This window comes from Cryptomeria japonica, chromosome 9, assembly GCF_030272615.1.
Source record: "Cryptomeria japonica chromosome 9, Sugi_1.0, whole genome shotgun sequence".
NCBI lineage: Eukaryota > Viridiplantae > Streptophyta > Pinopsida > Cupressales > Cupressaceae > Cryptomeria > Cryptomeria japonica.
Window position 1 is genome coordinate 74,709,548 of NC_081413.1, and position 10,079 is coordinate 74,719,626.

The following is a 10,079-nucleotide window of genomic DNA, read 5'->3' on the forward strand; positions in this document are numbered from 1 at the left end:
AGTTACTTCCAATGGGACCAATCGAAATTTCAAAAGAGAGTAGATTACGGCTTCTTCAATTTGTCTCTTTTCTACATCAAATTTGGAGTCATACTTAACATATCTAAATGATCCAAATCCACCATATTGCTTCAAATTAGCACAAAAATTATCAACACTATGTACATCTTCCTTTTTACTCTTGACAATCTGAAATTTACTTTTGTCTTCAGATTCAGTGTCACTGAACTCTTTAGTCAAAATGAGTCTCCGAGTAGATTTCTTATAAGTTTTTGTTACCTTTGGTGCAGCAACATTCTTTGGTTTCTTACTCGGTGATGTTGTAGATGATCTTGTGTTTGGGCACTTTACTGAAGGAGTCAGTGATACCTTTGATGTATCTTGTTTCTTCCTTTTCAAAATTTTCCCTTTAGGCAACTCAGTGCTAAATGTAATAGTTGCCTCTTGGGCTTTAGATTCCTCCTCGGTGATGACTATAGTACCCTTGATAGGTGTGGAGGAAGAACCTTCTCCAAATTTCTCCATTAATGCCTTGATCATTTTTATTGCTTTCCTTGTAGCCTTTGGTACTACAATGGTCATCTTAACTTTCTCTTTAACTTCTTCATATGTACCAGATCTCAATTCGGTAGCATGCCTTGGCAGTGTAAGAAAAGCATCTATCTGTTATTGTGTGATGTCAAAATCAATCTCATAACCCATAGGTGGCAAAGACTGAGTTCTCGATTCCACCACATTGACATAGCAGTAGTCAGTGTCTACTTCAAAGCATATGACATCCTTGTATTTCTCTACTAACCTGGGTGGAATTCTATACCTGTTCTGCATCTTTTCTTGAAACTTGCTAAAGTAATCATCCATAATATCATTAAAGTTATCACCTAGCCATTTGATGAAGTCATTGATTTGATGGGTGATTGGTTGGTATAGCTCCCAAACTACATTATCGACTGTTGGAAACAATTTCTCATAATAGAAAAACATGCATACCAAAAGTGATCCAAACTTCAATGTGTTAGCCGAGTTGTTCTTCTTCGGCTTCCTTGTTGTGTTTACATTCTCAAACAAGTTTTTCAACAATACTTTGCATAGATCAATTTTCATTCCTTTCTTCACAATTTTATATGCTAAATCGACTACTGCACAGGGTACACTGTTTTCCCTTGCCGATTGAAAGAAACAATAACCTATTACTCTAATGGCAAACTTCAGCTTTGTATCTATCACAATGTTCAATTTTAGTCCTCTGCAAAAAGATTCAACTCCAGTTAAAGTGATCAATTCCTTTTGTGATATCATTTTCTGAGCTTGGGCATGATCAAAAATAGGGTAACCAGTGATCAAGTGAATGATTTCCTTGGTGATTTTGAATGGTTGCTCCTCTAACCACATGAAATCATCATGAACTCTGCTCAAAACAAACTTGACCCATTGGGATTTGAAGACATGGGGATAGGTTAGGGCTTTAGTCAATCCCTTGATTTTAATGTGTTCAGACTTGTTATCTAGTTTTCCATTAATACACAAATCATCATATGTGTCCTTGATTTCAACATGACCTAGTTCCTCAACATGACACTTAGTGAAGAATCTGACATCGTCAACTAGTAAAACCCTATCTAGAATGAGTGAAAATGTAGTTTTATCACCCGGTTCGGATGCTACTTTGGGAGTTAGAGAGTATTTCAATGAGGGATTTTTAAAGTTCTCAACAACAACAGGCTTCTAGATCTTAGGTGCCATTTCAAATTTCGGATAATCACTTAACAAAATATCCTTAAGGTTTGAAAACTTTTAAATGATAGACACTTTCCACTTAACAAATGTAAAATAGATATTCACAACTGATATGATCGATAAACTATCTTGACAATGCATTGTGATTAATGTAAATACCTTGAATTTCACTTTGGAGGAGGTTTGATCACCTTTGAATTGCTTTTCTCTACTTTCTTGAAAACTTGGTAAGTGTAAAATGATCGTGCAAAAGTTTTAAGTACACAATATACCTTATCAGGCTTCCTGCAATTAGGTCAGAAAACATTAAATGCACTCTGTACCACTTCCTTTTTATGTTTTTACCGAGTAGCCAGACTTCCTGTATTTACCGACTAGATAGGCTTCCAAAAGACTTGATAAAATCTCAAATTTCCTAATGCATCTTTAGTTATGAAGATTTTGAATTAAGTACATGATCAAATAGGAACTGTTAAGATTTAACCTTGAGAGAATGCGGTCCCTTCATACCTTCACAGATTAATTTGGAATAGGTGCACCTAACTTGATAGATAAGGTGCTTTCTTCATTTGACACAATTTCCTTCTTTTTCCAAATCATCTGTAATTTGCCTTTTATTTCCTCAGTGTCTCCTATGGGTTGATTTGTGCAATCTCTAGCCAAGTGTCCAACTTTGTGACAATGAAAACATGTCATACTAGGATTTCTCCATGATCTTTAGTTGTTCATTCCAAACCTTATAAAGTAGTTGGCACTTATATGTCCATATCTTCCACAACATTCACACCATATCCTTGTATTGTAATCCCATGGTACTACAGAATACTATCAGTTAGGATCTATGTGAGCTCAGTAGCCTCTAGTATTTGCTTGGTGTGCAAACCACATATAGTTCTTTTGCTTAAACCAACACTTCTCGATACTATGTCCATATCTATTGCAATTTTTACAAAACCCTTTGAATTTTGCCTTCTGATAATTGCTGGCATACTTTGTCCTACATTGGTTAGATGTGTGACCATATTTATTGCAATTATAACAATAACCATTAGACCTTGTGACATTCGGTTGCTTACCTTTTTTGATTTGGCACATGTTGGTAGTATATCCTTGTTTTCCTTAGTAGTTGCAAATAGGTTTCTTTCCTTTGATGTTCTTCTTGTTTCCAACTTGCTTTGATGATTCTCCTCTCTCGATAGCATGGATTCCCTTCTCGGTAGAGTCTTTTCCTTTGTACCCAAGTCCTCCAACTTTGTTGGGTCTTTTGGTATTAAGTTGCTAATCCAACATCTTTGATGCTTCATAACTCTTTTTTAGTTTTTCTTTGGATTTATTCTCTATTTCAAGTTCATCAGTCAACCTTGATACTTCAAGTTTCAATGCTTGATTCTCATCATCTTTCAAATTTGCTTCATGATGTGCATAACCCAATTGATCTGACAGACTTTGTTGAATCCCAGTCAACCTTGTGATTTCATTATTCTTTTCAGATACTATGCTTCAAGCTATTTTTTTTCTCTTTCTAGATCTCTTACTTTATCCTCAGCTGTCCTCAATGCATCAAGATTTTAAGTCATTTGTGTGCTGAAATGTTCATGTTCTCTTTTCATTGCTTTTAGCTGATTATTCAATGCTTTGTTCTTTTCTTTCAGTTCTCCAATCATCTCTTCAGTCTCTTCAGATATACTGTTCTCAGATGATGTTTCAATTTTTTCCACTAACTCTTGAGAGTCCTGTAAATCATCAGATAATCTTCTTCTAACTTTTAGAGATTTTTAAATTTGTTTTTGCATGTCAGCAATCACTTTATTAGCATGATCCAATTCATTTTGAAGATTCACAATTCTCCGAGATTGTTTGTAGCCTTCCATTGATAAGATCTTTCTCTTTAGGTTGTTAAACCCTTTTCCAAGATTGAAGCTTTGATACCAATTGTTTGGCCCAATATGGAAAGCTAATGTACTAAGAGGGGAGGGGTGAATCAGTACTTCAAATCCTTTCTTCAACAATAACTTTACTGTTATGCATAAACCAAAAACTTCTGTAACATAATACAATGCTAAAACAAATAAATAATAATCATACATGATTCACTCCATAACACATATATGTTGGTTACGCCGAAACTCGTGGTTGGAGAGAAAAACTGCGGTGGGGATGGCACCCACAACTTCACTACTGCAATAATAAAGGTTGCTCAGTTAGAGCTACATATTCAACTATTTCTAATAGCTTACCCTATTAGGAGTATCAAGATCATTAGATCTACCTTGCTAAAGGATTTTACAACACTTATTCTAAATGCTGCACCTGATTAAAGGCTTTACAATTAATAGAATTTGTTAGAGTCTTTTACCCTGTTAAAGGTTTCTCTTACAACTCAAAATATTACAATAAAATATTTACAAATATCTGCAACTTTACATGTGAAATGTTATAGCAGATTCTATGTGCTCAAAATGTGATTACCTTGCTTATAGCGTACCTCGGTAATCCATAAAGTAAGTCGGTAAACCCTTTTGTTTACTCTGTTCCTTGACTGTTCTCCGAAATCCTTCTTGGTGACCTCTGTGTCTCTAATAGTCACAATACTCAATGCTTCCTTATCTAGTACATATGTCTTGCTTCATATATCTCTATTTGATCCTTAATTCATGCTATATAAATAGATCTCTTATGTCGGTCATCTGTTCATTGCTTCCATCTTATAAACATGATTTATCGAATGAATAACCATACAAAATATTTCATTGGATAGCTTATCTCAAGATCATACAAAATCTTTAAGTTCAATTTCCAATGTGATGATGGTTCTTTGTTCCTTGATCTTGTAACATGTTTCTCATGTGTGTCTAGGTTTAATGAATCTGGTAACACGTTTCACTCGGTGTGTGTTAACTCAGTATATCATTTTTTCTGCTCGGTAGACATAGAGTGTTACTCGGTAGACAGCTTGGTGTATACTAGGCTCTCTGACTACTTTTTTCTATAACCGACTTCTCTATGCTTACCGACTGAATATTTTGGTAGTAGTAACCAACTAGAGTATATAGAATGACTTTGGACATAAAACTAATGGCAACTTAGTAAGTAGTAACATGATTTTGATGCCTTAAAAGTTAAATCTTTCTTTATAATAGCAACATGACCAAATTCCTCAATTTCAAAAGCTGAAAGTTTTCCAATCAATGTGTCCCTAGTTAATGATGTATTAGGCATAGTTCTTAACTCATTTATAGTATTAACTTTCAATTTCTATGCCGGTGGCAATCCTCTTAGAACTTTTGAAACAACGTCATCTTCAATTAAGGTTCCTCTACAACATTTAATACCCAAAAAAATTTCATTAACTCTTTCCATAAAAGCAGTAATCCTTTCATCTTCTTCCATTTTCAGATTTTCATACCTGACCCAGAAGCATTCAAGTTTTGCAATTTTGACTGTGGAATATCCTTCATTCAATGTTTCCAAATGATCCCAAATAGCTTTAGCAGTAGACCGATCTGATAATCCCATGATTTGCTGATCTAATAATGTGCTCAAAAGTGCTTCCCTTGCTTTGTAATCATTTTCTTCATCTTTTCCTAATGTAGGTGGATTAGGCTGACCAAGAGTAGGAGCAGTATAGCCATTCTTTGTAACTTCCTAGATGTCCTTTCCAATGCAATTCATATGTGTCTCCATCCTGATCTTCCTTATGCCATAGTTGGTTCCATCAAGTTTAGGATTGTCCTTCCTGAAATAGTTAGTAGACATTGGATCTCCTCAAGTTATTAAACTTCTGCAAAATGAGGACTAAGCTCTGATACCAATTATTAGGTCCTAGAGACAACTGAGAGGGCGGAGGGGGGGGTGAATCAGTTGTCAAATAAATTCAAACCAAAAACAACTTAACCAACCTTAATGCTTCATACCGGTATACCAAACTTTATGCTGGTAGACAATTTATAAGTTAATTGCAGTACCGGTAAAGATTAATGCATGAAACACAAAGACAATAACATCTACAACACATAACACAAATATTTGTACATAGAAACCCTGTAAGGGGAAAAACCATGGTGGGAAACCTTACCCACAATCAGATGATACTACTGCAGATAGTATGTGTATACAAATGAGGTCTGTACATGCAAAAAGGCCAAGCATCTAGAGCTCACTTCTCAAACACAAATATGAGTCAGACTGACTACAATTGGATGGTTAAATCCAATAATGATGTACTGCTCAAAATAACATCTTCATATGCTAGATTCAGTACCGGTTCAATTCTGTTATGCCTTTACAAAAAGTTTGCTTCACCTTCTTACAAAATAATGATGTTTGCATGTATAGCTCTACTTATTCTCGCATATAGCTTCTTACAATTCCTTTTCCCAATCACATACCGATCTTACAAATAAGATCTTACATATATACCATAACCTAAGACCAATTTTAGTAGGTTGGCTCTAAAAGATACTACAATAAAACAATTACAAGTAAATCAATAACCGATGCAATATCCGATTCAACAAGTCAGCTTAATGCATTTACAATAACAACAAAATCATTTCCAAAGTGTGTCGTGCTGATCTGGAATAGATAAGCCTGTCGATGCTTATTCTAGACCTATTTGCCGATAATAGAAAATATGCAAATACAAATATACCAATGAACAAATCTCCAAAACAAAATATCCAAATGATGTCTTCAACATAACCAAGTGTCAGTGAACATTATATCCCACTGATGAACCAAATACAGGTGACTGTGGATAAGTCACTTGCTTGCTGGTGAACATTGTCGATTCTCCAAAGTGTCAGAGTTGATAAGTGTTAATAGGTGTTGACATCAATGACAAAAACATATCAACATAACGAAAATACCAACATTACAACTGGTCACAACCAAGATAAAACATGAAGACCATTACAGAAAAACAAAAAAAATTGCCAAAGGATAAAAACAAAGAACAAGGTAGCCCAATGCAAGCAAAAACCCTGCAAAAAGGCAGACAGGGACCGAAGAAAATTAAGACAAAGTCTTTAAACTCTTAGCAACCTCTTCCTCCAACTAATTCATATTTTGATCAGCTTTCTTGAAATCCTCGATCTTTTGGAAGGGTTTTTATGCCTTCCTCTTCAGATTAGCCAGACTTCTCTTGCTAGGACCCAACATCTCTTCATTGTCTTTTTCCTTCTCAAGATCCAGCTCCACTACAAAGCTACCTTGGTAACCTTTTTCTATATTCATAACCATGGTGTTCATGCTCTCAGTTGTGGTCTTGATAACACTATGACTATGTGACATGATTAAATGGAGAGAATATTTTATGCTTATAATTTTCTTCGGAAAGGCCACAATCTTATTCTCATAGTCTTTTTTCAGATTATCCAGACCTTCAATAATTTTGGTGAGGCACTAAATAACTTAAATTTTTTCTTCCTCAATCCAGTGAGCATTGTCTTCAATGCCCTATCTACCATGAGAGCCCTCACTGCTAGTGTCCAACATTTCCACTTTTCTACTAATAGTCCTTTTGTTTTATGTTGAGCTTCTTTATCTTGTAAAATGCCCAATTCATTATGCAGAAATTGTCCACTACCCCATTTATTGCAATTGCTAAAATGTCTTTGGGGTACTCCTCATCCAAGTTCAAAAGGGGAGAATCTGGGTTCAGGTGAAAGAGAAAATGAGACCTACTCTCCCTGTCTATGGAAGGGTAAGAATTGAATGAGTGCAGGGGAGACTGGGAAATTCGATAATAATTATCTAGCGAGGGAGCCTTAGTGTCGAGAGATTCACCCTTTGATAGAGGGCGACCCTTAGACTTCCTTTTTAACTTCCTTAGTTCAAGGGCTAGAAGGAAGGACAATCTTTGGGTCTTTAACCTTCCCCTTCTCAGCATGAGGGGAGTTAACTATATTGGCTCTGATTTTCTTTTTCTTGAAAGGGACAAAGAAATCATCCTCCATGTCCATGTTCCAATCAACATCATTGGAACTATGGGTATCAGACTCCACATCCTTTGAGATGGAAATGAGGGGGGAGTTGGACTTGGAAAATTTAGCTTTAAAATGCTCATGGATTAAAAATAGCAAACCCTCCTGAAGAATAGGATTTATCATAGGGTTATCTTTATGCTCATAAATGCTTGCATTAAGGGAAGACAAGAGATATAAGGGGAAGGAAACCCTAACCTGGTGTCTGAAATGATTTAGCAAAATAAAGTGGTGTCCAAAAACCCTTCAGAATTAGCCATCCATCGTGACATATTCCATAATCACCTTCACCACCTCCCTCCATATGAATTTAATCATATCTGCATAATAACAACTTTTATTTTTCTTAACCAATAGTTTCCTCTCTTTGATAGTTTTAGGGAATTTCTTCACCATCGATTCAGAGTATTTTCTGTTTCTGTAAAACTTGAGACCCTGAGCGGGGAGACCAGTGATTTATGCAATTAAGTTCTCTTCCACGACCACAGTACTCCCAAATAGATTAATTTTATCATCATTCCATCCTCTAGCAAACAATTTAGTCACTTTTGGATCTCATCCATGCAATTTCTCAATGTAGGATGTAAAATTCCCCTTCTTCAGAATTCTCCAAATGGTCTAGTTTGTTGGTATTTTGGTATGGTTTTTGGTACTACTTATCAAGTTGTCATTATTTTTACATCCATAGTCATTCTATATACTCTAGTCGGTTACTACTACCAAAATATTCAGTCGGTATGCACAGTACAGTTGGTTAAAGAAGAAAGCATTCACAGAGCCTAGTATGCATCGAGCTATCTACCAAGTATCATTCCATGTCTACCTAGCATAAATAATGATACACCAAGTTTATATACACTGAGTCAAATGTGTTACCAGATTCATTGAACATAGACACACATGGGAAAACGTGTTACAAGATGGAGGAACATAGAATCATTATCACATTGGAAATTGCACTTAAAGATTCTGTATGATTTTGAGGTCATTTATCCAATGAAATATTTTGTATAGTTATTCATTCGATAAATCATGTTTGTAAGATCGAGGCAATGAATCAGATCACTGACATAAGAGATCTATTTATACAGCATGGATTAAGGATAAAAATGTGACAGATAGAGATATACAGAGGTGTATGAAGCAAGACATGTGTGATACATGAGAAAGCACTAAGTGTTATGACTGTTACAGAGATATAGAGGTCACAGAGAAGGATTTCAGGGAATAGTCAAAGAAAAGAGTAAACAGAAGGGTTTACTGAGTTATTTTATGGGTTATCGAGGTATGCTATAAGCAAGGTAATCTTATTTTGAGCACATAGAATCTACTATAACATTCCAGATGTAAAGTTGCAGATATTTATAAATATTTAATTGAAATATTTTGAAGTTGTAAGAGAAACCTTTAATGGGGTAAAAGACTCTAACCAAGTCTATAAATTGTAAAGCCTCTAACTGGGTACAACATTTAGTTTAAGTCTTGTAAAATCCTTTAGCAAGGTAGATCTAACAAATCTTGATACTCCTAACAGGGTAAGCTATAAGAAATAGGTAAACATGTAGCTCTAATCGAGCACTCTTTATTATTGCAGTAGTGAAGTTGTGGGTGCCATCCCCACCGTAGTTTTTCTCTCTAACCAAGAGTTTCTGCATAACCAGAGTATATGTGTTATGGAGTGAATCATGTATGATTGTTATTTATTTGTTTTAGCTTTATGTTATGTTGCAGCAATTTTTGGTTTATGCATAACAGTAATGATATTGTTGTTAAAAGGATTTGAAGTACTGATTCACCCCTCCCATCACTATACATTAGCTTTCCATATTGGGCCTAACAATTGGTAATAGAGCTTGAATCTTGGAAAAAGGTTTAACAACCTAAAGAGAAAGATCTTATCAAAGGAAGGTTATAAACAATCTCGGAGAATTGTGTATCTGCAAGAAGAGTTGGATCATGCTAATCAAGTAATTGTAGACATGCAAAGACAAATGAAAAAATCATTTAAAGTGAGAAGAAGATTATCTGATGATTTGTAGGACTCTCAAGAGTTAGTGGAACAAATTGAGACATCATCTGAGAATAGTATATCTAAAGAGACTGAAAAAATGATTGGAGTATTGAAAGAAAAGAACAAAGCACTGACTGATCAGCTAAAAGTAATGAAAAGAGAACATGAACATTTCAGCACACAGATGACTGAAAATCTTGATGCATTGAGGACAACTGAGGATAAAGTAAGAGATCTAGAAAGAGAGAATCAACAACTTAAAGCATTAGTAAAAGAAAAGAATGATGAAATCACAAGGTTGATTGGGATTCAACAAAATCTATCAGATCAATTAGGTTATGCACATC